At 40.8% G+C, this 27,273-nt stretch overlaps 1 protein-coding gene across 1 annotated transcript in view; it reads right to left on the bottom strand.

Annotated features, from left to right (window-relative positions):
• adamtsl4.L (ADAMTS like 4 L homeolog) overlaps nucleotides 1-26,375 on the bottom strand; it is a 121,140-nt gene extending 94,765 nt beyond the window's left edge. Inside the window, exon 1 of the mRNA XM_018231352.2 lies at nucleotides 25,821-26,375. The gene's annotated coding sequence lies outside the window, so the exon portion shown is untranslated. The remainder of the gene's footprint in view (nucleotides 1-25,820) is intronic.
• Between the last annotated feature and the right edge of the window lie 898 nt (nucleotides 26,376-27,273).

Raw genomic sequence — 27,273 nt, forward strand, 5'->3', positions numbered from 1 at the left:
ATTTGCAGCAGAACAGTGTTTTTATCAGAGAAACCACCTGGTGTGGTGCATTCAGGGAGCGCAAGGGAGCGCAGCATTTGGAAGGAATTTGGGCACTTTTCACATATTTTGTGTCCAAAGGGTGGGTAAACTATGCAACAATGTACAACGACATGATCTGTCATCGGATCCAGAGCCTTAGGAAGTATGGCTATCAATGTCTGCTAAGGGGCCAAGTAAAAGAGAAACTGCCATTAGGAAAACATGTTTTTGTTTTGTAGGGAATTAGTGCAAAATCCTTGCATTTATCCCTGTAAGCAGAAATCAAGCACAGAGCCTGTGTCTGTCTGCTGTAAACTGTTACCTAGCAACCAGCTATTCAGTGCAGTAGGAAGTGACACAGCAGCTAGTGAGTGGCTGGCAGGAAAAGGAAGTCACAGAGACTGGCAAAAGAAGAGAGCCTGGCATAGAGAGCCACATGGTGGACAGAAAGAGCCCAGAGAGCTGAGAGGCTGCACCACAAGTATTCATTTGGATCAGGCTGGCACAGGGAAGCCACATACTTTGCCTGGAAATACAGATAGTGTGAAAGGAATCCAGACTGGAGAAACAAACAGCAGGAGATTCCTATCTGAGCATCCAAAGGGGCTGGTAGTCACGCACTGGGGGTCATTTATCAACACTGGGCAAATTTGTCCATGGGCAGTAACACATGACAACCAATCAAAATGCTGTATTCATTGTTCTGCTTACAGCTGGCTTTAAAAAGCTAATCAATGATTGGTTGCTATAGGTAACTGCCCATGGGCAAATTTGCCCAGTGTTGATAAATGAGCCCCATTTGTCAGGGGCGATCCTGGCCCCTCCGCCACCTGAGGCAGCAGCAGTTGCTGCTGCCCCCCCTCCCCCAAAAATTCGCTCTTAAAGTACCAGGAGCAGCATTTTTGCTGCCCCTGGTACCTAGTGGGGCGCTGCCGCCTGAGGCGACAGCCTCAACTTGCCTCATTGGCGAAGCACCCCTGCCCACTGTATGTCTGACTGTGCTGGACTCGCCTGAAGAGAGCTCTGAAGTATCCAAAGAGGATTTGTGTGAGAATCCTGTTTAAAGGGACAGTACCCTAAAGAGTGCTGAAGATAAACAGACTGTTTATTAAAGGACATTAAAGGACTTTACCTTTTTAGTTAGCTAGACAGATTGCGCTAGCAAGTTAGTTAGTGAGGCCCTATTGCCAGCAGTTAGGAGTGCTGCATGTATTAGTTGGCCATTTATTTTAGATAAACCGTTATTCAGTTTAACCAATACTGTGTGTGTGTTGTTACTGTATTCCTAGTGGGGCCATCCGTAGGTGCATTCCCAGACCCCACTAGGTGGAGGCACTCTGCTAGTAAGTACCAGGTACCCAGTCTCTCCCCATACCACTGCGTAAGTGAGTGGCTCAGGTTTGTCCCGTGTCATCAGGTAAGCGCCACACGTGGAGTGTAACACCGACAAAGGGATGTCGAGGGTTACAATTTGTTTATGATTTGTTTCTTTTTTGGTTGGAGGAATGTTTTTTTTAGGCCTGGTAGCTTTTTCCTCAATTGCTTTTAGAGCTATAAAGCTGTGTTAAAGGGGAACTAAAGTCTAAAATAGAATAATGCTAGAAATGTTGTATTTTGTATACTAAACATAAGAAGTCTAATCAAACAAATGATTTATGTTTTCAAAGTTGGCCGCAGGGGGCTGTCATCTTGTAACTTTGTTAAACATTTATGCAAGTTTAGGGATCGGCATAAATTATTAAAACAGCACAAGTCAAATAATATCTGCCATAGAAGCCAATACAGCAAGACTGATTAATAATCAGAATATGCAGACTGGGTCTGCAGATGCAAATCTCTACATGGCTGCCGGCTGCTCTACAGGGAAACAAACAAAGCTGCTCGAGTTCTGCCATTTGAAAGTATGGTCGTTTCCCTGCAGAGCAGTTAGGGACCATCTGAAGTTTCCTATCTGCAGCTGTCAGAGCAAGTAAAACATAGGGGGAATTTCACTGCATACAGTCAGGTTTATTATAAAAACAGTACACATTTTTTTAATTAAAGTAAACTGGAGATAGATTTATTTTTCATTAAAGAAATCATTGTGGAATAGTGTGTATACAACAGAGTAAGATATATAAAGGCAGTCCAAAATGCAGTTTCAATTGCAGTTTAGGAACTGCTGGAGCTGCAGGTTAAATTGTTAACAATAGGGGTGTAGATGCTACTTTGCTCCAGCCTCTCTATCACTAAGTGCAGTTCTGATTTCCTGAAATAATATGAAATGAAATAATTTAAGGCAACAGTTAGTGGTTCTCAATAGAAAAACATCTTTTCGTAGCACCCCAAACAAAAATGTCTCCCTCCTCCTCCTCTGATAAGTTCACTCTATAGTTTCCTTCCCCTGACCACGGTTGCCAGGTCTAATTTTCAAAACCAGCCAAAGTCCGCTACAAAACCGCCCAAAACTAGGCAAGAGGCTCTTCAAAAGCAGCCCAAAAGAGCATATTATGTGCAGTGAAAAAAGACTAAGAAATAAATGAATATATGTGAAAAAAGTCTTTCAAATTTTCACAGTTTCACAAAACTTTCCATGAAGCAAAACGGTACAGAGGGGAGCTCAGGAGGCCATAATACACATAACATTTCAATAAATATTGGTAAAACAGGTCAACCTCTAGACATTTTGATGATCAGCAGATTTTGCCCCAAAATTGTCTGAAATTGAGCCACAGGAAAATGCGAGAATGCTTAAGAGTGATGGAAGACTGGGCTATAGAGCCCAAAATCTCTTCTACACAATTCAGTCCCATTGCATGCCGGGAATTGTAGTCTTACATTAAACTTGGCAGTTGGCAAATTGTTGAACAAAAACGACATTACCCAACATGCATTGGGAGGCTTGGCACATTAGGGCAAGAAAAAACGTTGGCAGGTTTCCGAAGAGGCCGAAAAAGTAGCCCAAATCCGTACCTTGGCTGGGCTTTAAATTAGTAGCCCAATTTGGCTAGAAAACCACCAACCTGACAACCCTGCCCCCCTGACAGCTACCTGGCACAGATATGTGTCTTGTAATAGGAATTATTTAGGGTGCCCCCTGATATTCTCCTTCTCTGCTTTCTAGGATTCAGAGACAACATATTTTTGATTGAAATGATGATGATAATCCTACAGTGAAATCCTACAGGTTCCTTAGAAGAGTCGATGTATATAGTGAAACCTCAATTCTACATCCCTCATTTTACACCCACTAATATATAATGCATAATTTATTTCCCTGATTTTATATTTTCCCATATTTTCCATCATTTTATTTCTGATCCCCCGACAATTGTGAAATGGCTGTAAATATATAGCACTGCCAAAAAATTCCAGGTTTGTGACATCACAGTAAGTGACATCACACTCATGCGCAGAGCCTCTCCTGATGCCGCAGGAAACTGTGCACATCTAATTTTTGCCTGCAATCGTGAAAAATCATCAGAAATCAGGGGAATGTATGTAAGTGACAGGAGACTGGGGGACACAGTGTAAAATCTGGTATCTCCCGATAAAATAGGGGGAGTTGACAGCTTTGATAGCTATAGGTGCTTCTTTTTAAGTATCGCAACACAAGCCATGGAATATAAAGCAAGTGATTCCAATTAACACACAATCTGAGTCTGCTTCCTGTTAACAGATTTGAAAAGACTGAATTGGAATAATTACACTTGATGTCATCCGGTGAAGCCCAGCCTAAACCAATGCTGGAATGAGATTGTTTCCAGATAATTTAAAAGGGCACTATACCATTCTAAAGAATTAGTACTGGGAATGCCCATGCCATGACACGTTCTCCTAGAATGGACTATTAGCAAATAACAGCTTCTCTCCTAAGAAGCGTTCCTTTTATGATCTAGTTCTGCTGATCATACCCCCATTATGTCAGACCACACCCCTGGCCCACTAGGCCACACCTCCCTTCTTGCTTTCTGTCTGCAGTTTATAACACAGCAGACAGGCTATGAGAGATAAGGAAAGTTGTGCCGGCCAAGAGACAATGACAGTTTAAGCACGGCTAACATTGCAGATAATATTTAACAGGTGGCATACTACCCCTTTAAATAAATGTATGTCCGCCCTGCCCATAAATATAAATCATAATATAGATTTACCATTAAGGAGTATGTCATGGAGGAGTGATCAGGGAATTTGGACTTGGCAGCATAAAACACATTACCCTTATTGTTCTTTTATAGTCCAAGGGAGGTAATGTAAAGAGTCAAGCCCCATTTGGAATATTCCGTAACAAAGACACAATTACTTTTCTAATGTCACTGTGGGTAATCAGGTATATAAAAGAAAGGTTTGAAGTGGGTGGACAGTTGTCTTTTTAAACCCAAATTAACTATGCAAGTGCTAATCTGAGTGTTGGATTTATAACTGGCATGTCCATTTGACAAAGTGATACAATGTGCCTTATAGCTGTTAGAAACCACAAAGCCCATGATATTCAGTTTACTGGATTAGGATGATATGAATATATTGACAAAACAAAAAAATCAGGAGGTGTAGTTCCCCTTTATTAGAAAATAAATGGAACCTAAATAGGGTACTATAAAAACCTGAATAAGTTTAATTAGCTGGCTTTTAGCAGGTAGCCAGTGCTTTTTGGAGATATAGGATGAGAACCTGAGATTGTAAACACTACTAGTTGTTACGTACATACATAAAATTCTAAAAAGCATAAAAACAGACCATTTTTGCTAATTTGTCTTGTTTCTCTCGGATTGCCCACAGCTGCAGGAAACCACTTATTTACTGAAACACTTCTTGTTTAGAAAATTATCTTCTTGGGCTAAGGGCAGGACTCCATGGACATTTTATGGCCTGCAGGTTGCTCAAAGGCTCCACAGACTTCACTGTATGACATTTTTATTTTATCTGACCATTGAACACGCTCTTGTGAATTAATTGGCCCAATGTAATAAGTTGGTGAGCATTGGTTAAGGGAGTGTGAGTGTGGGATAGCAGATATATTAGGGAGAGATGTTGCCTATAGTAACAGTGGATAATAGTCTCTGGGAAGGGAGTGTGACTGTGGGATAGCAGGTATAGTAGGGAGAGATGGTGTCTATAGTAACAGTGGATAATAGTCTCTGGGAAGGGAGTGTGACTGTGGGATAGCAGGTATAGTAGGGAGAGATGGTGTCTATAGTAACAGTGGATAATAGTCTCTGTGAAGGGAGTGTGACTGTGGGATAGCAGGTATAGTAGGGAGAAATGGTGTCTATAGTAACAGTGGGATAATAGTCTCTGGGAAGGGAGTGTGACTGTGGGATAGCAGGTATAGTAGGGAGAGACGGTGCCAATAGTAACAGTGGGATAATAGTCTCTGGGAAGGGAGTGTGACGGTGGGATAGCAGGTATAGTAGGGAGAGATGTTGCCTATAGTAACAGTGGATAATAGTCTCTGGGAAGGGAGTGTGACTGTGGGATAGCAGGTATAGTAGGGAGAGATGGTGCCTATAGTAACAGTGGGATAATAGTCTCTGGGAAGGGAATGTGACTGTGGATAGCAGGTATAGTAGGGAGAGATGGTGCCTATAGTAACAGTGGGATAATAGTCTCTGGGAAGGGAGTGTGACTGTGGGATCATAGCAGGTATAGTAGGGAGAGATGGTGCCTATAGTAACAGTGGGATAATAGTCTCTGGGAAGGGAGTGTGACTGTGGGATAGCAGGTATAGTAGGGAGAGATGGTGTCTATAGTAACAGTGGGATAATAGTCTCTGGGGAGGGAGTGTGACTGTGGGATAGCAGGTATAGTAGGGAGAGATGGTGCCTATAGTAACAGTGGGATAATAGTCTCTGGGAAGGGAGTGTGACTGTGGGATAGCAGGTATAGTAGGGAGAGATGGTGCCTATAGTAACAGTGGATAATAGTCTCTGGGAAGGGAGTGTGACTGTGGGATAGCAGGTATAGTAGGGAGAGATGGTGTCTTTAGTCAGTTTCGGACTAGCCCAGCAGGCCAGACCATTCTGAAAATGTAAAAAAAAACAAAAAACCGTCACTGAGCAGCGTAGCCTGTGCATGCGCGATGAGCCTGAATGCGTGCCTACCGGCGCGCTTCACAGTAGGAGCTGGGCGTGGAGGCTGGAGGAGGGCCCTGGACAGCGGTCCCCCCAGTTCGGCCCTGTCTATAGTAGCAGTGGGATAATAGTCTCTGGGAAGGGACTGTGTGGCAAGACAATAGAAATATTTTATACCAGTATTGTGGACTTGGACCCAGCCACAGTTTAATGGGATAATCTAGCCCTGGTTGATTAAATTATAGAACAATTATTTTTCAATAAAAATAAGATTCCTAGCATTCCACATGTTTAAAACCAACTCTCCCAGCATCCTTAGCTAACTAGGTTATTATTACTTCCATGCTATATCCGGTTTCTTAGAAAGCAGCAGTGTTATAAGAATAAAGCTTGGCTGGAAGCCTGAAAGAAAAAACCCACAACAAGCTGTATTTTATAAATGGGCAGACTTGTGGTTTTGTGGCCGTATGTTATATAAATAAATAGGAACCAGGCATGAATTCAAATTCATCGTAGCATTTTTCTGGCTGAGTTATTTTTTTAAGGTGAAACTATTATTTTGTTTAACAGTTTTGGCCGAATACTGAACCAAATCTAAACCATAATGTGTTTAAAACGGAGAACTTTATTTGACTTGACATACTATTTATTTGTCTCCTGAACATGTAAAACATCTTTTCTTTAAAGGGGTGGTTCACCTTTCAGTAAACTTTTAGCATGTAATAGAATGGCTAATTGTAAGCAACTTTTCCATTGGTTTTCATTATTTATTTTTTTATAGTTATTTGCCTCTTTCCAGCTTTCAAATGGGCGTCACTGAGCCCATCTAAAAAGCAAATGCTCTGTAAGGCTACAAATGCATTGTTATTGCCAACTTTTAGTATCTTTCTAGTAAGATCCTCTCCTATTCATATTCCAGTCTCTTATTACAATCAATGCATGGTTGCTAGGGTAGGTTGGACCTTGCCTACCAGATTGTTTATAATGAAAATTGAAGAACTGCTTAATAAAAAGTTAAATAACTCAAAAACCTTAAGTAATAAAAAATGAAAACCAATTGTAAGTTGTCTCAGAATATCACTCTTTACCTCATACTAAAATTTAACTCAAAGGTGAACAACCCCTTAAAAAAAAAAGAAGTCCTGTTTTTTTTATTACAGTGTTACTTGCCCTTCAATATCACATGACATTCACGGATCTGCTTGCCTGTTTCCAGTCGTGATCTGCTGTAAGCTAAAAGACAGCACCTGCAAGTATGCATAAGCGGAGTCCAACCACATAAAGTATCCCACCGCTATCCCTGTACTTTAAACAAACTCCTTCATGTCAGAGCAATTTGTGCTTAATGGCTTCCATGTCCCTTTAAGTGGAAGCAACAAACGATGATCTTGGATTTCACTGAGCTGTGAGTTCTTTGGGGAGCAGGCAGAGGTATGCACAAATGTGTTTCAGGCTTTATTGGAAAAAAAAAAGCTTTGCCAATCCCATTTTATTTTTCTGCTGCTGTTTAACTCTTGGCGTGCCTGCTATACCCTATTCCAATGTGTCCTGGAGAATAGCCCCTGCGGGTTGCTTAGCTTTCTGTTATTTCACTGGGACTAAAGTGTTGGAGGAGGTGCCGGGTGACAGCCATCCTAATAATGAATGCCTAGTGCCTTCCTAATAATGAATGCCTGGTTCCTCCCTAATAATGAATGCCTGGCCCGGATCCCTCTATAAGGTCCGGAGCCAACACAGCTTCACTAGGATAAATGCCATCACGTTGTTCATATAAACTTTTATTAACCTGATCCCCCCAACGTCCTCAAAAGTCTCCTTACAAAAGGGGGGGGTCTGCATGTTTTTCAGCTGAGATGTAATATTTCTTAAAGGGATGCTGTCATGGGAAAATATGTTTGTTTTTTTTAAAACACATCAATAAATAGTGATGCTCCAGCAGAATTCTGCATTGAAATCCAATTCTCAAAAGAGCAAACAGATTTTTTTATATTCAATTTTGAAATCTGACATATTGTCAGTTTCCCAGCTGCCCGCAGTCATATGACTTGTGCCTGCCAGGGCCGGAACTAGGGGTAGGCAGAGTAGGCACATGCCTAGGGCGCAAAGCTGGGGGGGGGCGCCTACCCCATTGTCCGGTCCCGTCTCTCCCCGACTGCCACGAATATTTTTTTGTAATAATGTGATTCTGCACACGTACTTTCGCACATGCACGCTCGAGCGCACGTACTTTCGCGGATACGTGCCCGAGCGCACATTCGCACCCAAGCACGCACTCAGCTGGCGCCGTGCTCGGCCAGGTTGTCTAGGGCGCCTGGCTGGGTTGGCCCAGCTCTGGTGCCTGCACTTGGATGGAACTACTTTCTGGCAGGCTGTTATCTCTTCTACTTAATGTAATTGAATCAGTCTCAGTGGGACTTGGCTTTTACTATTGAGTGCTGTTCTTAGATCTACCAGGGAGCTGTTATCTTGTGTTAGGGAGCTATCTGGTTACTTTCCCATTGTTCTTTTGTTAGGCTGCTGGGGGGGAAGGGAGGGGGTGATATCACTCCAACTTGCAGTACAGCAGTAAAGAGTGACTGAAGTTTATCAGAGCACAAGTGACATGACTGGGGCCGGCTGGGAAACTGACAATATGTCTAGCCCCATGTCAGATATAAAAAAAATCTGTTTGCTCTTTTGAAACAAGGATTTCAGTGCAGAATTCTGCTGGAGCAGCACTTTTAACTGATGCGTTTTGACAGTATCCCTTTAAAGAGGAACTATCGTGAAAATGAAAATGTAATATAAGCTTCATCATACTGAAATAAGAAACTTTCTAAATACAATCAATGCTGAGAGAGGATAAGTGAAGATAAACTTGATTATTTCAGAAATGGTACAGAATATTTTATTTGATTATATTTAGAAAACTTCTAATTTCAGCTTATATAAAATTGTCATTTTCGCGATATATATAGATCTAATGGAAAGATTACAAGGTGCATGTAAATTAATTTTACTCTTGATTTGCTTTCCCTAGTTTCTATTAAGGTGTGAGTAACTTAGCGTTCCAGTACAGCTTGTGTCACCCTTTATTCTTCTCAAGCTTTTGGACTCCCACCCCTTGCCCTCCTGTAGTGTTATAATTGCTTCATAAAATCAGGGCGTGACAGCTGAAAACAAGCAAGCAATATTCCTGTGAAAAATACTTGTGTATAGTGACCCTTTAAAACGGACTGATGGATGACGCACAATTCGGCACAGGAGGCATGTATCTGGGAAGGCCATTAGATGAAAATCCCCCAGAAACTGACACACAGCATCCAGGTGGCGATTCATGAATGTTTCACCTGATTTGCTGCCAAACGATACTCAGCACTTCCTGCCAATCAGCCGAATTCCTGGGTTTGGGGGGCCGGATTAGTCAAGCTCATATGCACCACAGGACATGGAATTCACTTTGATTGGAGATGCTACATTTGAGCCAATTCTAATCTTATTTTGAAGGTTCCAAGCATTTATGTGGTAACAGATCCATATGCGGTTGAACTACCCAATTAGGTGGATTGCAGTGAGAGTCTGGAATATATTTGATTACTGGGCTGGACACATTCTGAAATGCATTTCAAGATAAAATCTTGATTTATTTTAATGTGAAAGCCTCGTAGATAAGTGTAAATATGTTGAGGTGGAAAACCAACACCTTGATTCTCTTACTGTTATAGAACAATACGAGGCTATTATTATGATACTTACTTATATTGTATAATTATATTTATTATTTATATCGTAGAGAGACATTCATCAATCACATTTGCCCCACTGGAGCTTATAATTTTAGGTACTTACCATGTATACTCACTATGGTCAGTTTAATCAGGAGCCAATAAATCTGCCTCTATGTTTTTGGAGTGGTGGAAACAAGGGTACTCAAAAGAAACCCACACAGACAAGTGAAGTATACAGTGCCATGGTCAAATTAGGGTTGGCACCTTTTCGCCTGGTGCAACCCGGGCAGGGGTGAGGTGTAGTGACATCAGGGGCGGGGCTATGACGCAACGACCTGCGATTGGTCGTCATGTCAATCATAGGAAATCCTGCCCAGTTTTCCTAATTTGGAAAACCGGGCAGGCACTTTTGACCCGGGCAGCCATGGAGTGTCTATACATGCACACCTTATTCAGAGTGTCTATCATCCCCACCATCCTGTTTCTCACCCACCAGTCACAGGTCACATAACTCCAAGATGACTTCTAATATCTTTTTAAATGACAGTGGGGCGGGGGGTACATTATCCACTATATAATACTTAGTCATTAAACTCAACTTAAAGGGATCCTGTCATCGTAAACCATGTTTTTTTCAAAACACATCAGTTAATAGTGCTGCTCCAGCAGACTTCTGCACTGAAATCCATTTCTCAAAAGAGCAAACAGATTTTTTTATATTCAATTTTGACAATTTTGTCAATTTCCCAGCTGCCCCTAGTCATGTTACTTGTGCCTGCACTTTAGGAGAGAAATGCTTTCTGGCAGGCTGCTGTTTTTCTTTCTCAATGTAACTGAATGTGTCTCAGTGGGACATGGGTTTTTACTATTGAGTGTTGTTCTTAGATCTACCAGGCAGCTGTTATCTTGTGTTAGGGAGCTGCTATCTGGTTACCTTCCCATTGTTCTTTTGTTTGCCTGCTGGGGGGGGGGGAAAGGGAGGGGGGTGATATCACTCCAACTTGCAGTACAGCAGTAAAGAGTGATTGAAGTTTATCAGAGCACAGTCACAAGACTTGGGGCAGCTGGGAAATTGACAATATGGCTAGCCCCATGTCAGATTTCAAAACTGAATATACAAAAATCTGTTTGCTCTTTTGAGAAATGGATTTCAGTGCAGAATTCTACTGGAGCAGCACTATTAACTGATTCATTTTGAAAAAAAAATTTTTTCCCATGACAGTATCCCTTTAATTTCTAAGTTGTGTTGATAGGGAAGAATGCACCCCCTGGTATGAAAGCAGGAATGTTTGGTGTCGATCGTACTGGCCGGAAGGCACTCAAACATAGGCCATTGTTAGTGCTGAATCATCAGATACAGGTAGAATTCTATTGTTTCTACCTGTATATATGCTGCTCACACTGTTCTGCCTTAGGGCGCGCAATGTCGCCGGCATCATGACATCATGGTGCAATGACGCGAGATTTAAAGCTATTTAAAGGAACTTTCCATTCATACTCCCTGTTGTTTGGTTCTACTTAGTAGCTTTCTGGGTGTAATTCCTGTATTATCTGATTCCTGTTTTGACCCCTGTAACAACTGCACTTTTTACTAGGGATGCACCGAATCAACTATTTGAAATTTCGGCTGAATCCCCGAACCCTTCGTGAAAGATTTGGCCGAATACCGAACCTAATCTGAATAATTTGCATAGGTAAATTAGGACTGGAAAAGGAAAAAGTGGGGAATTTTTTTTTTGTTTTGTGATGAAAAGTCATGTGATTTTCCTTCCCGTCCATAATTTACATATACAAATTAGGATTTGGATTTGGTTCGGCCAGGCACAAGGATTGAGCCAAATCCTGCTGAAAAAGCCTGAATCCTGGCCGAATCCCGAACCGAATCCTGGATTCGGTGCATCTCTACTTTTAACACTATTTATGTAATGTGACATTCCATTTTCCTTAACAAATCTGTTTTCTTAAACTAGAGACTGCACCCAAGCGCCTCTGCTCCTGTTATTACTCTGAAGAAACCACAACCTGCGCCCAGGCACTTCACACATCTTCTGGGGCGGGTAAGGTCAGCGGAGCATCTGGAGTCAAGTGGGGACAGCTCACTCAGAATCCTGACAATTTTATAGCCATCTTTTCTGGATGCTAGCACACTCATTCTAGGCAACATGCCCACACATCTTTTTGGGCTTCACCCAACCTGTCACATAGTTCCCACTCCAGCTGTTTGTTGTTGCTGTTATAAAGGCCTAAATAAAATGACAACCGTAAGGTGTTGGCAAACAGTGCTGGGCTGGCAGAAGAAGGTGACCACAATTTTGTTTAAAGGAGAAATTGGACAGCCAACAGGTGACATTTGGCATCCATTATTTTAAAGGATCCTATCCCCAAAATATTGTTGTCCTCATAGGAGGTGCATGCTCCTGTCCTCGATACATTTATGGCAACATTTGGGTGTCACCAGCCGCTAACGCTTTGAAAGGGGGCTACACAAAAGGAGGGTTGTGAGTAGCCTGATAATGGCTTCTTACGTTAAAGAATAATTTATATCTTAATAGATGCAACAGGGAAACATATACCCAGCACATAATTCTTAATTAAACTAGAACAAGAAAGCACTGTGGCCCTCCAAAGTTTTCCATGTAGTGTTTTAATGTGAGCTTAGTAAACAAATGTAGACATTGATGTGCCTTATTATTATAACAGGGGTGTAACCACTAGTCTCTGTGACCTGATGGGCTCCAAGCACAAGTCATTAGGAATGAGTTAGATATACCTCCAAAATCACATCTGCGTTTGGGCTTCCCTCCCTTCCTCTTTAATAAAATATATCTATTCTGTAATACAATTTGTTTTCCCTCCATCCGCAATTTTGGTGTGTGCCTGGAACCTTCTCTGGCCTTTCGATGATTTTGGCCTTTATTTATTACCTCATTCTGAGAGCTGCAAGGGTGTTTAAACAGTCACATGTTTAACCTTTCTAAGGTTCTACGCCAAGAGTAACAATCCTAAGATAGCTAGAGGAGTATGCTAGACTCATAACTCCTTTTTCCCTTTCTTCTTAGTCCATAAATGGAAAACCATCCCGTAAAAGCAAAAGAAATGAGATTTCCTAAAAAGAGTACACAAGTGCATATAAGTACACAGCAAACGATTAACTGCAATCCTCTCTTCTCCTACAATGAAACTGCACAATCATAATAATACCCAAGCACAATGCTTATATCCTACACTAACTTTAGACTTAGCAAATAGAACAAATACAGCACTTTAAGAAGCTTGCTAAGATCCACACCGCCATCTTTTTCTGGTCTTTCAATCATCTCCCATCGGGGTGACTAGTGTTTTGCAAGTACTGGTGCAGGAGACACATGGGAGAACAATATAAAAATGTGGTGTGGCACTCAGTAAGCACCCCAGTGCATTTTTTTAAAGAAAAGGAGCGTCAATCAGGGTAGCAGAAACCTCTGAAGACCTTCCCTACTGCACATGGGCTCACCCAACCCCAATTGGGGATCTACAATATGTAAGAACAGAAAACAATGGCCTATATAGGTTATGATTACGTCCCCACTCAGTCACGAAACGCGTTAGGCTTATGTATGTCCTCATAAAGTCCTTATGTATGTCCTCATAAAGTCCTTTTAACTTTATTAATACTTGGGCTACTGCTTTATTTATAGTTGGTCACTTCCCACTTTGACTTTTCTGTATACTCCAAAAATCAATTGACAACCCTTGGACTGGGGGTTTTCCTGGGGAGAGGCTACCATATATAACTTTCTTGCTTTTTTTCGTTTTTAATTTTGATTTATAATTTTTTGTACAAATAACAGAGCCACATGCTATTGTTTATGTGTTTTTTCAGAAAACAATGGCACTGCCATACTCAGCAAATAGTAGGCTGGGCTGGAGTGTTTTTTGATGAAGAGACGTTACAGCTCTTGGTAGCAAGTGACTACAATCTCTAGGTGGTTCCTAACAACTTGGCACTACCCGGTAATTTCACTTCTTCTTCACTTTTAAAAGAGACAACCAAAGCAAACACAGTAAAGCAAGGAAATAAATGTCAGTATGAAACCTTGAATTCAATGGAAAGGAGAACACCATCTGCACCCCGAACAATCATTATACTGCGCAATATGTTGGCGCTCTAAAAATACAGGTTAATAAAAATAAATTATACATATTCAATGTATTTAAAAAAAAGTCAAGGGGGTTAGGGTAAATAACATCTCTGTCTAGTTTTATTTTTTATTTTTACTGTAGATGAAAACCCTAATTTTAAACTGCCCTGTTAGCGCTACTCAGCGATTGTTCTGCAGCATTGACTCAATACAGCTGTATTTGATCACTCCAGCCCTATGCCCTTGGTGAAATGAATACATCCCTACAAAATGTGCGTAGCTTTCTCATTGCTAATGTTGTATTGGGACTTCCCCTGACCTTTCACACAGCTATTCCACATCTAAAACCAGAAACGCTTGGCACAGATTCAAGGAGAAACAGTGTCCAACTTCATACCTTGGGGTATTGACGCTGGGACGCTGTGTTAGTAAACAGTTGTGGGCTGGTCTTTCATGTCATTTGTTAGAACAAGGCTTTGAGGACTATACATCTCTCAGTATACTTAATTGTTTATGTAAGGCTTTAGTGAATAAAGCCAGTTAACCCAACGTGTCTGCAAATGGATTTTTTTGCATTGGACTCTAATCTCTTAGGGCTCTTACACACGGCTGGTTTTGCCTGCGTTCCCCTGCATTGCCCTTTCTCCCGTCAATTATTTTGTAGGGGGCTGTACTCACACAGACACATGTGCGAAACGCAGGTTGAGACGCAGCATGTTGCATTTCACCGCTTACATGCGTCTGTGTGAGTACAGCCCCCTTCAAAATAATTGACTGCGTCTACGCAAGGGAGCACAGGCAAAAACGCAAGGGAGCACAGGCAAAAAACGGCTGTGTGAAAGAGCCCTTAAGGTGGCCATACACATAGAAATCCGCTTGTTTGGCAATATTGCCAAACGAGTGGATCTCCCCCAACATGCCCACATTGAGGTGGGCAATTATTTGGATGATCCGTTTGGATCCGTTCATGATTCCGATCGGATCATAATTCAGGCAGTACAGGTGGTCAGACAGCGGGACTGCATCAACGAACAGATGCGGCCGCGATCTGACAGGATTTTTAACTCTGCCCGATCGACATCTGGCAGACTTTCAGCCAGATACTGATCGGGGAAGCCCATCGGATGGCCCCAGCTTTTGGCCAGATTTAGCATTGCATGGGGCTGATTCTGCAGTCAGCTGGGAGATAACCAGTAGCTTAGCTACTAAAGGCCATTTTAACCATATCTCATCAGGGAATTTTAGCAGCACTCACAAGGCTGGCAAATAGCTGCCCACTAATAAGGTTGCCACTTGGTTAGTATTTTACGAGCCTGGCCAGTAAAATTTATACTTTATCCCAATGTTTAGATTGGCCAAACAGCTCGTCAACTTGTCATTTTTTCAACCAACGCCCAATACCTCTTAACTGTCCCATTTTTTCCGCGGGACAGTTACATTTTTGACAGCTCAGTCTGTAGTCAGGGGCTTGTTACTGAAATGTCCCAACTTTCTCTTTGATCTCCTGCACTGAACAGCCAGAAAAAGATACAAAGTTCCCACTTATTCTGCCCAGAATAAGTGGCAGGTGCACTTAGATATTTTTATAACAATTTAAGATAAGCAAAGAAGCAATTGTATCAATTTAAGATAAACACGGAAGCAATTGTAACAATTTAAGATAAACACAGGAGCAATTGTAACAATTTAAGATAAGCAAGTCTCTTTGGGAAAATGACTTGCTGCTTAAATTTGCCTTCATTAGCAAAACTGTAATAACACATGTGATCAAACTTTTATAACCTGCCATGAACATAGTAATTAGGGGGTGTGGCCACATAAATCTTTTCCAAAATGTTGGGGCGGTATGAACGCCCTAATGTCTCCATTATAACTTTAAGCCTCAGCTTTCAATAAATGAAAACCTAAAGATAGATTGACATACATGCTGAAACATATGCTCTGATCAGAGGTGCCTCAGCTGTATATCATATGTCAAACTCAAACATAAAGCGCAACATACAGGCAGGTATATAGAATGACTGATCACAATAGGTAAAAGGTGCCCTTGGCAAAACACACTTAAAAAACGTGTCTAGCTGAAATAGCCAATAAAGGCATCTCTTGAACATCAGTCTTCTTCAGCAAGAAAAATGTGTTAACAAAACATGTAATTAGCAGAATTACTGAAGCATCATCATCATCATCATCAGAATAGCAACATACTGGCCATTTGTTTTTGCCATTTTTAAAGGTCTCTGAGGAAGTGCATAGACACGAAACGCGTCAGAGCTCGGACGCTTTTACATATATCTAATGTTCAAATAAAGCTTATACCTTTTAACTATAACTCCTGACTGCGCCGGTCTATGTGTGGGATCCGGAGTGCGCTGTCGCAAAAAGATTGACCATTTTTAAAGTTATCCTTAATTTCTTTAGTGAAAAGTAGCATTGTTTGGAAATGTGACCTTCTGGAGGCTGTTACACCAGCAGGGTAATAAATCACTTAGTAGATGTAAAACACAATTGCCAGCTAAGTGCTAGATAATCAATTGCTTTATTGATCTTTCACTTTGAAGTAACTGGTGGCCACATGATCACTAAACAATCACATATTATAAAGAGATAAACAACACAGTTTAGTTAAGAATCTTAAAGATTCACAAATCAGTTGGTAGTGTGAATGCCTGCGTGACAAAGATTGGGGACAAAAAGTGCACATTTAAAATGAAAGGGGTGGTTCACCTTTAAGTTAATTTTTAGTTATAGAATGGCCACTTCTTAGCAACTTTTATATTGGTCTTCATTATTTATTTTTTTATAGCTTTTTAAGTATTTGCCATGTTCTTCTGATTCTTTCTAGCTTTCAAATGGGGGTCACTGACCCCATCTAAAAACAAATGCTCTGTAAGTAGGGTTGCCAACTTTTCATAAATTTTCTACCAGCCGGAGGTGGGGGCGTGAACAAAAGGGGCGTGTTGTGATGAAGAGGGGGCGGGCCATGATGAAAAAGGGTCAGGGCGTGATGTAAAAAGGGGGTGGGCCATGTCGCAGCGATGGCCAGAAGGAGGAAAACAGTTAAGTTATAGGTAAATTTTAATATCGACCCCAGGCTTGGCAGGTGTTTTGCCGGCTAGACCAGTAATAATACCGGCTTGGTAGCAATCCTATCTGTAAGGCTACACATTTATTGCTACTTTGTATTACTCATCTTTCTATCTTTCAAATGGGGGGGGCAAATTAGGACACTAGGAACCAGATTGCTGAAATTGCAAGCTGGAGAGCTGCTGAATAAAAAGCTAAATAACTCAAAAACCACAAATAATAAAAAATTAAAACCAATTGCAAATTGTCTCAGAATATCCCTCTCTGCATCATATTAAACATTAACTCAAAGATGAACAACCCCTTTTAAAACTTATATCTTCTGAAGGAAATTTTCGACCAACAGGTAATTTATAGCATAAAAAGTCACCTATAAAAAAAATCTTATCAAATTGGCATATACATATCAGTAAATTTTGCCCTTTTACATCTTTTACTTTGAGCTGCCATTTTGTGATGTTCTGTGTGTCACTCACTGATCACCTGACAGAAAATAATGTGGGTTCTCTCTGAAACAGGAAGGAGGGTTTAAATAGAAGGGACTGATATAACCAAGCATGTTTGCATCCCTTGGTTTGTGTGTGGGCACAGTGCCTCATACTAGACTGAGGGACAGGCTGCAGTATTTGAAATGGCAGCGTTTCAATATGGGATTAGTGTATTTGCAAATAAACAATGAACAATATTTGTTTTAAATGCAAATAAACCTGTTACGCATTCATATCAACTGTAACGGACATTCTGTTCCTTCAATTCTTTCTCTCACAGATGACCTTTCTTTTTTTTTTCACCCTACTCCAAATATAATTGCTATAAATTCCAAAGCATTCACCACATACCACAAGCAAAACAGTCTGGACGTGGGAATGAGTGTGTCAAGGTGATGACACAGTTGCTTTCTACTGGGCAGCCCTGGCAGCCATCTTAGAAACATCACAGATGACGTAAGCAAAGGAATGGCCATATATAGAAATAATGTAAACATTCATATAAAATAGTAATTTTCTAATATTTTTCCATGTAAGCTTCTGCACAGCTGACAAAAATGCATGCTTTATTAGGTAAATACCATCTGAATCAGAAAAAAATAATTAAAACAGGGTCTTCACTTAAAAATGGCCTCTTTTGGTACCTCAGCCAACTGACTGACTGAATAAAACAAGGCTTCAGTTTAGAAAGGCCAGGAAAGAATTCAAAGCAGCTACTCCATGAATCATCTGTCACCTTGCCAGGAAGAAAGGTTAGCGGGTCACCAAGGAACACCGGAATTTTCTGGCAGTCGGGGCAGGCAGAAATGGTGTTGATACAGGATAAACTGGTGTATATAGGAGACAGGGATGTGTAACATTATAGGAGAATATAAAACCTTCACATAACAATAGTAGGCCACCTAGTCTTCTGAGACTGAACCTTTCTTTTTACCCGCTGAATAAACTTCAGATATTTGGGCACTTATCTGGGTCGATTTAACTATTTGACACTATTTAAAGCATTTGGCAAACCTGCATGGAAATTTAAATGAGATCTAACAAACAGGCTAACCAAGTAATGAATATAATGTGTTAGCAAACGCTGGCAAATTATGTCCTTGTACCAAACACCCACTTTTTAAAACAGGCAGTTGACCATGTTGCACTGTAGCCTTACCACTGGAGGTCAGGGACAGCTTCCTATTCCGAAATAACAGGAAGAGAAATGTACCTCGAAAATGATTTAATCGCTACTGCCTGCTAACATGCCAAGCATTTTCTGCAGATATACAGTGGTTTTCACATGTAAGTGTTATGCAGTGACATTTATTGGATTGAAGTAAATATTTACACGGTTTAATGGAAGTTAATGTGCTAATGACAAGGGCTGCCTGTCAGCAAGGTGTGAATGCAATTTAGTCTCAGCTGCTCACTTCCATACATGCCATCATCGGGAGCAGGAAGCGAGTAAAGGGGAAATGTCCCTCGGCCTCCTTGAAACAAGGACATTAATGCTACATCCTTGCATGGGGACATAACAGGGTCGGACTGGGGGTAACGGGGCTGCAGTTCCAGGGCCGCCCTCCTGAACCCCCCACTGTGGCATGTGTGTGCGCATGCACAATGTGTTTTTGCCGCGACCGACCCGAAGGTCGCGGCAGGTAGAAGTAGAAGGGAAACTGTGACTTGCAGCTTAAGGGTGGTTCACCTTTAAATAAACTTTTAGTATGTTATATAATGGCCACTTCTAAGAAAATTTTCAATTGGTCTTCTTTATTTTTTTACAGTTTTTGAATTATATGCCTTCTTCTTTTGACTCTTGCCAGCTTTCTAATGGGGGGTCACTGACCCCATCTAGAAAACAAATGCTCTATAAGGCTCTATAAGGCTAAACATTTATTGTTATTGCTACTTTTTATTGCCCAGATTTCTAATCAGACCCTCTCCTATTCATGTCCCCTATTCAAACCAATGCATGGTTGCTAGAGTAAATTGGACCTTAGCAACCAGATAACAGAAACTGCAAACTGGAGAGATGCTGAATAAAAATCTAAATTATTCAAAAACCACAAATAAAAAATGAAAACCAATTGCAAATTGTCTCTGAATATCACTCTATACATCAAAAGTTAACTCAAAGGTTTAAAGGGCAAGTCACCTTCATTAGCAAAACAGTAATAACACATAAAAACCACAGAAATGTGTTCAAACTTTCATAACCTGGCAAATTTTGTAAAATAAAAATGGCAATTTTTTTTTTCTAGTGAAGGTGGCAATTCATGTGGTAAAACAACCCTCTGTTTCCTCTTCGCGTACATCAATAAGCCAAAAATAAATATGTTGAAATAGTGACCAAAACGTTCACCAAAGCAATGTCAAGTTCCATCTGGGGTAATCAATCCATACACTCTACAACTGCTCACTGTGACGAGACCTGCCTCGTGTTTACTGTATCACCCCTGTGTGACCGAGAAACTGGGTAGTTAGCATGTATATACCACTATCTCCTATAACTGATGTGAGAAAAATCCATGTTAGTTGTCCAGAGCACAGGCCTCTGCATCCAAGCTTTTCTCAGCTGTGGGCCATGTAAAGGGATGCTTGATAAAAGGGGGTAACCTGAAACGTTGCATACTGCAATAAATTTAAGCAAGGTTTAACCTGCCAGCATTACCTGTGTGCCAGTGATTTTGTGTTGCCATGTAAAGGGGACATGAACTTCTGGGGGGGGGGGTACTTAACTGCATTTTCTCAAAAAAAATCAAGATATTACACATGAAAAAGCAATATATCTGAGGTTCTGTAGCCTATGCAAGTAAAGTGCACTCACTATTTGCACCGACGTACCTGCTAAACAGTGACAAACCATTCACAAGGCATAGCAAGCACACGCAAAGCTATTTCAAACTTCTAGATCTGCTAATTAAGTGCAAAATGGGCCTCTCTAGTGACTATGGAGGCAGGATGACCTTTTATATCACATATAAATACAGTATGTGGTGATGCAAAGTGACCCTCACCACCCCCAATTCAAAGCAGTCACCCCTACAGCACTACCTTTAGGGAAGAAAGATAGGGGGCAGATTCTCCAGGCCCCAAGCATAGGAGTCGCAGACACAAAGACTGAAGTTGCACTCCAACAACAGCATAAATGACATAGATCAGAAGTTTCTACTTTATATAGATGTTACCACCACCCTAGATATTTGCTCCTCAAGGGCGGAGCCTTTGTGGAATTTTTTCATATACATGCCTGTGCAGCTGGGCCAACTATCCATCCCGCTGCTTTCTACTCTCTCCCTATACAGCTGCCACACAAGATTTCGCTAGTACAGGTATGGGATCCATTATCCGGAAAGTCCTTATATAGAAAGCTCTGAATTACTGAGAAGCCGTCTTCTATAGACTCCATTTTAGCCAAATAATCCACATTTTTAAAAATGATTTCCTTTTTCTTGTTATAATGAAACAATATCTTGTACTAGATCCAAACTAAGATATAATGAAGCAAAAACAGCCTCTTGGGTTTATTTAAATGCACCAGAGCAAGAATTGCCTGAACACAAAGTGAAGAATACACACAGCCCATTACTTCAGGGATGTCAGGAATTCCGGAGACACTACTCTTGTCTTTGAGAGATTAATGCTGATACCTGCGGCTTCAGGAAATAAATAACTCACTACAAGCCCCTCGCACAGATTGCTGACATGCCAGCGACTCTACCTGGAGGCTACAGCTATTTATCCTGCACAAATCAGTATAACATCCATACGTGTAATTAGTTCCCTTGGAAGTTTCAGCATGAGTATAATACACGTTTATAATCAGAAAGTGAGTATAATGCACAAGAGCTACTAATATCCATGGCTGTCTGCTGATACCCCATATACACTGTATATGGGGCATTTGTCAATGAAGTTTTCACTTTGGACAGACCAACGAAAGCAACATTTTTAATAATCACTGTGGGTTATGACTCCAGATTAAACTTTCCTCCAGTTTTGTCAAGACTGCAAGGTTGGGAAGAGAAATATACTCCCAGCTTGCTAAAAACAGCACATATCTGTATCTATGCAATAGAGAGTACGGGTCACATCAGTGTATGGAGAACTGTGTACATACATTCATTTTACATCACAATCTGACAACATTTTGAGTTACTTTCCATTTTCACCCATACCGTACATATTGCATAATAGGGTTTGTCACTCTTGTGGTTCCAGAGATACTGCAATCTACAGCTCCCACAATCCTCATATGAATGGTGGAGGGAGGAGAGTGCTGATAATTGCAGATTATAAGAATGGAGAGCTGTGGCTTCAACACTCCTGCCCTGATTTATTATCATTACTATTTTTATGCTTTTTATAGCTCAGACGTATTCGGCAGTCATGATATGACTAAAAATAAGCTGTTTGTCATAGAGATGGCTACTGATACAATGTAACCACACACAAACTGTTACCATGCAATGCACAGTGCCAACGCTATGAATACCCAGTTTATGAGTCATTGCTTCTCCTAACCACTTACCCAGTGGCAGCCACAAATATTTATGTGGTTTCAGTGGTGAATGTACCACAAAGCCTGAGTACCACTGAGTACATTTTTGTGATCAGCCCCTCCTGGTGTCCCAAGCTCTGTGCAAATGGTAGGTAACAGGCAGCGCTTGTTCAGTGTTTTGGCTAAGAGGACCTGCTTAGGAGTTACCACATGTGCGCAAGTGCTACAGCCATAAACTTAGCAGATAAAATGTGCACCTTACACAGAAACCTGCATTTGCAGGTGGAGGCTGTTGTAAGAAAGTAAGGTTGTTACTGCTCCACCTTGGAAACTAATTCATGGAAAAGAAGCCATGTTTTATGAAAGCAAAGTTGCTATTCAGCTTGGCTCTCCCTATCCATTTATATTTGAGGCTAGCTACTGGAACACAAGGGAGGTCACATATCCACATCTGAATGAGGGTATCTAGAATAAAGCAAGGATGGTCACCTCTCCACATCTGGATGAGTTCATCTATCCATATATAAAATGAGGCTAGCTACTAGAACACAATGGAGGTCACATCTCCACATCTAAATGAGGCTATCTAGGATAAAGATGGGGTGGTCATATCTTCACACCTGGATGAGTTCATCTAGGAGAAATCAAATGAGGTCACCTGTCCACATCAGAATCAGGCTATATAGGATATAGCAAGGGATGTCACCTCTCCACATCCGAATAACCTAATCAAGCAGAAAGCAAGGGAGGTCACATTTGAACAAGGCTATCTAGGAGAAAGCAAGGGAGATCACATTTCCAAATCAGAATGAAGCAATCTAGAACAAAGCAAGGGAGGCCACCTTGCCCACATCTGAATGAGGTTATCTAGGAGAAAGTAAAGGAGGTCACATTTCTGCATCTGGATGAGTTAATCTTGGAGAAAGCAAAGGAGGTCACCTCTCCACATCTGAATACTCTAATCTAGTAGAAAGTAAGGGAGGTAGTCACCTCTCTTCATCTGAACAAGGCTATCTAGGAGAAAGCAAGGGAAATCACGTTTCCAAATCTGAATGAGGAAATCTAGAACAAAGCATGGGAGGCCACCGCATCCACATCTGAATGAGGCTATAGAAGAAAGAAAGGAGGCCACCTCTCTGCATCTGAACACAGCTACCTGTGACAAAGCAAGGCAGGTCAACGTCACATCTGGTCTCCAATTATTTTTAAGTTTAACATTAAACAAGCATGTTATATGACAGAATATTAACTTCTCATCTGAATGAGGCCATTTAGGAGAAAGCATGGGAGGTCACTTCTCCAGATCAGAATGAGGCTAACTAAAAGAAAGAAAGTGAGAACACACCTCAACAAGGTCATCTCACAACTGAATCTGGATGTGTACTGTGAAAAACTCTTATCTACTGGAAAACAAGCTATGCCATTCCAGTCTCCACAAATAAATACTATTTTGGACTCTACTGGAAATCGATGACACACATTTATGAGGCTTTCTCTCACTAAGCAGTGAAAGTCTTACTAACAATACGGCCATCTGCATGACAACAAGTCCTTTGTCTATTAACAAATGAGTCCATTAATAAGAAATCAAGGGAGGCTGCACTTCCACAATTAATTTAACTCATCTACTTGAGATTAAGGAAGGCTGCCACAAACTGAGGAAGATTATTTACAGAAAGGCTCTCTTTTCTCCATTTCAATAATGCTATGTGCTGGAAATCAAAGGATGCTGCTTTTTTTAACAACTAAAGCTGCCTGCCTTTTCAATGATATTCAAATTCTCTTCAACCCAGAAAGCCTTTTTGTCTTAGTTTGTTAAGACTGCTTTAGAAGATTTAAAATAGTCAGAATGCAAAGGAGGCTTTCTAAAACTAGGGGAGGCTATATCATTGTATGCCTCAGATTAAAGGGATCCTGTCATCGGAAAACATGTTTTTTTTCAAAACGTGTCAGTTAATAGTGCTACTCCAGCAGACTTCTGCACTGAAATCCATTTCTCAAAAGAGCAAACAGATTTTTTTATATTCAATTTTGAAATCTGACATGGGGCTAGACATTTTGTCAATTTCCCAGCTGCCCCGGTCATGTGACTTGTGCCTACACTTTAGGAGAGAAATGCTTTCTGGCAGGCTGCTGTTGTTCCTTCTCAATGTAACTGAATGTGTCTTAGTGGGACATGGGTTTTTACTATTGAGTGTTGTTCTTAGATCTGCCAGGCAGCTGTTATCTTGTGTTAGGGAGCTGTTATCTGGTTACCTTCCCATTGTTCTTTGGTTTGGCTGCTGGGAAGGGAGGGAGGGGGTGAAATCACTCCAACTTGCAGTACAGCAGTAAAGAGTGATTGAAATTTATCAGAGCACAAGTCACATGACTTGGGGCAGCTGGGAAATTGACAATATCTCTAGCCCCATGTCAGATTTCAAAATTGAATATAAAAAAATCTGTTTGCTCTTTTGAGAAATGGATTTCAGTGCAGAATTCTGCTGGAGCAGCACTATTAACTGATTCATTTAAAAAAAAAAATTTTTCCCATGACAGTATCCCTTTAAGCGTTTACACAGTTCAGTGAGACTACATTACAAAAGCAAGGAAGGATATGCTGCTTTCAACAGGTGATGGATGCCGTCTACCAGAAATCAATCAGTCAGAAAAGTTCTTAATTTTCCACAACTGCATAAACAATCTACTAAAATGGAGGATTTGTATCAAGAAGGAACAACATTAATTTTCCTCAAATGAGGGTGGCTTTTCCTGTCTCCCCAAAACAGCAACATTAAACAAATGCAAACTATTGGCCAGGAAAATGTAAAACCTGGGCACAAAAAGAGTTTATTTTACATTGTATCAATTAAACCATGGGTTAAAATTCAATGCTGTATTCTTTCATTATATGTACTTCCAGTACACTTTAATGGCACTAATAGCTGCTTAATTATCTGTGATGCGGGCTCCAGTTACCTCTAGTGTGACCAAATACTTCAATGGAAATTAGCTCAATGAATGAAAGCATGGAATGATTTAACTTGGCAACTTAAGCAAAGATGTAAATCGAAAGGCTGAATACACAGTGGATAAGGGATTGCTCCCTTCTCTTCCTAAATTGGTTGAACCTGATCAGCTCATGAATTGGGGGCATAGTTAAAGTATTCGTGTAGTCTAGGTATTCTTAATTATATATAATAATATTTGTCATTTGTCATTATATTACCACTTGAATTCAAAATAAATATATAAATATATATATATATATATATATATATATATATATATATATATATATATATATATATATATATATATATATACCCTCCTGTGGGCAGAATTCCACCTGTAAACTTTCCCTCGGGTGCACGGTAAATGAGCCAGGCATTTTGAAAAAAAGACCAGCAACACGAGTTACCTTGTGAAAAGCTGTTAGTGTTAGTATTAAATTTAGCATGAAAATAGCCAATGTGACGTTTCAGGGCCACACAGGGACCTTTTTCTATTTCTTTCCCTTGAAATGTCATGTTGGCTATTTTCATGCTAACTTTAATACACTAACAGCTTTTCACAAGTTAACTCGGAGTTACTGTTCTTTTTTGGATATATATATATATATATCACCTGCACAAGGACCACAGCGGACTGAGGAGCCAGCCCCTTTCTGCAGATACAAGATAACTTATTTTAAAAGTGAAATTGTGACATCAGTCCTGTGACTTTGCATTGGAGTAACAATAGGCATCACTGCTTGCACTTCGCTGCTCCATTCACTAATGATTCCTGACCTATACAATATAGAGCCCATAGGCATTATTATATTCCAACATTGTATTCCATCATTGTAACATCATGCAGCGCTAAGAACGCAATGAATTTACCTTCATTAAAATGGGGAGCTTCAGTGACTCCCTTCCCAGGACAAACAGAGGACAGTCTCCCAGTAGAGTTGGTTACTCTCAATGACAGGCTAAACCTGAGACATCCAGTTTACGCCCCTGGGGCAACTCAGCACACACAGGGTTTTTGATGTTGTTCCTGCTGGAGTTGACATGAGGTTACAAGTCCTTATCCTTCTGCCCCTCTAAAGCACTGTGGGGAGGGCTACTAGTTGTGCACAGGCAATGATATTAAATCCCCGACCAGCCCCAAGGAAGTCCCAGGTTACAGATCCAGAAGCAGCAGCAGAATACAATGTAGTGAGTCAGTCCAGCGCCTCCTCCAGCTCTCCTGATCACATTGAGTCCAGTCACATTGAGTCCAGACGGCAATGTAGATTCTGTCCTGCTCCTCAGCCACTTGCTCCGCTCTGTGTGCTTTTTGCATGGTGGGCTCATGTGCTTAAAGTCTCAGGAATCCGCCTCCTTCCCCCTGATTGAGGCACTTCATAGGACTACACTTCCCAGGGCTGCCCCCACCCCCTCAGCCTGCACTTCACATACACACACTCACACATATACACACACCCCTCTTGTAAAACTTTACTATGACAGCAGCCCAGGCAGATACCCAGCTCTCTCTAGACTCCTACAATAGAGTCTGATCTCTGAGCCCCATTCTGTCAGGGAAAGGGTTAACTCTGATTACTTCTGCATGGTTCTTTATTACTAAGGAAGGAATCAATGTTCTCTCATCACATACTTTGTAATCTGTATAACTGTAAGCTCTTTGGGTCAGATATCTTACACACACACAAACACATTTTAGCCATGGAATTGCCACTTGCTTTATCTTGCCATGTGTTCTGGGTGGTATTATACCATTAATTGGCAATGCATTTATTTTAATATGTTCTGGGGTATTGTTTATGGAATTTGCTCTGTATTTATCCTGCCATGTGTTCTGGGGTATTATACATGGAACTGGCAATTTATTTATCCTGCTATATGTTCATGGAATTGTCTCTGTATTTATCCTACCCTGTGTTCTGGGGTATTATAGACGGACCTGGCAATGAATTTATCCTGCTATATCTACTGGGTTATTATATATGAAACCGGTATTGTATTTACCTCAACGTGTTCTGGGGTATTGTGGATCGAACTGGCATTGTAGTTATCCTGCCATGTGTTCTGGGGTTTATGCATGGAATTGGTACTGTATTTATCCTGCCCGGCGTTTTGGGGTATTATACATGGAATTGGCTCTGTATTTATCCTGCGATATCTTCTGGGGTATAATACATGGAATTGGCATTGTTGTTATCCTGCCATGTGTTCTGGTATATTATACAGTGAAACCTCAATTTTAAGTCCCCTGATTTTAAGTTTTCCCACATTTTATATTTTTTACTTGTGGTCCCACCAATTTATAATACATTTCAATGGGTGCATT

This window comes from Xenopus laevis, chromosome 8L (genome assembly GCF_017654675.1).
Source record: "Xenopus laevis strain J_2021 chromosome 8L, Xenopus_laevis_v10.1, whole genome shotgun sequence".
Lineage (NCBI taxonomy): Eukaryota > Metazoa > Chordata > Amphibia > Anura > Pipidae > Xenopus > Xenopus laevis.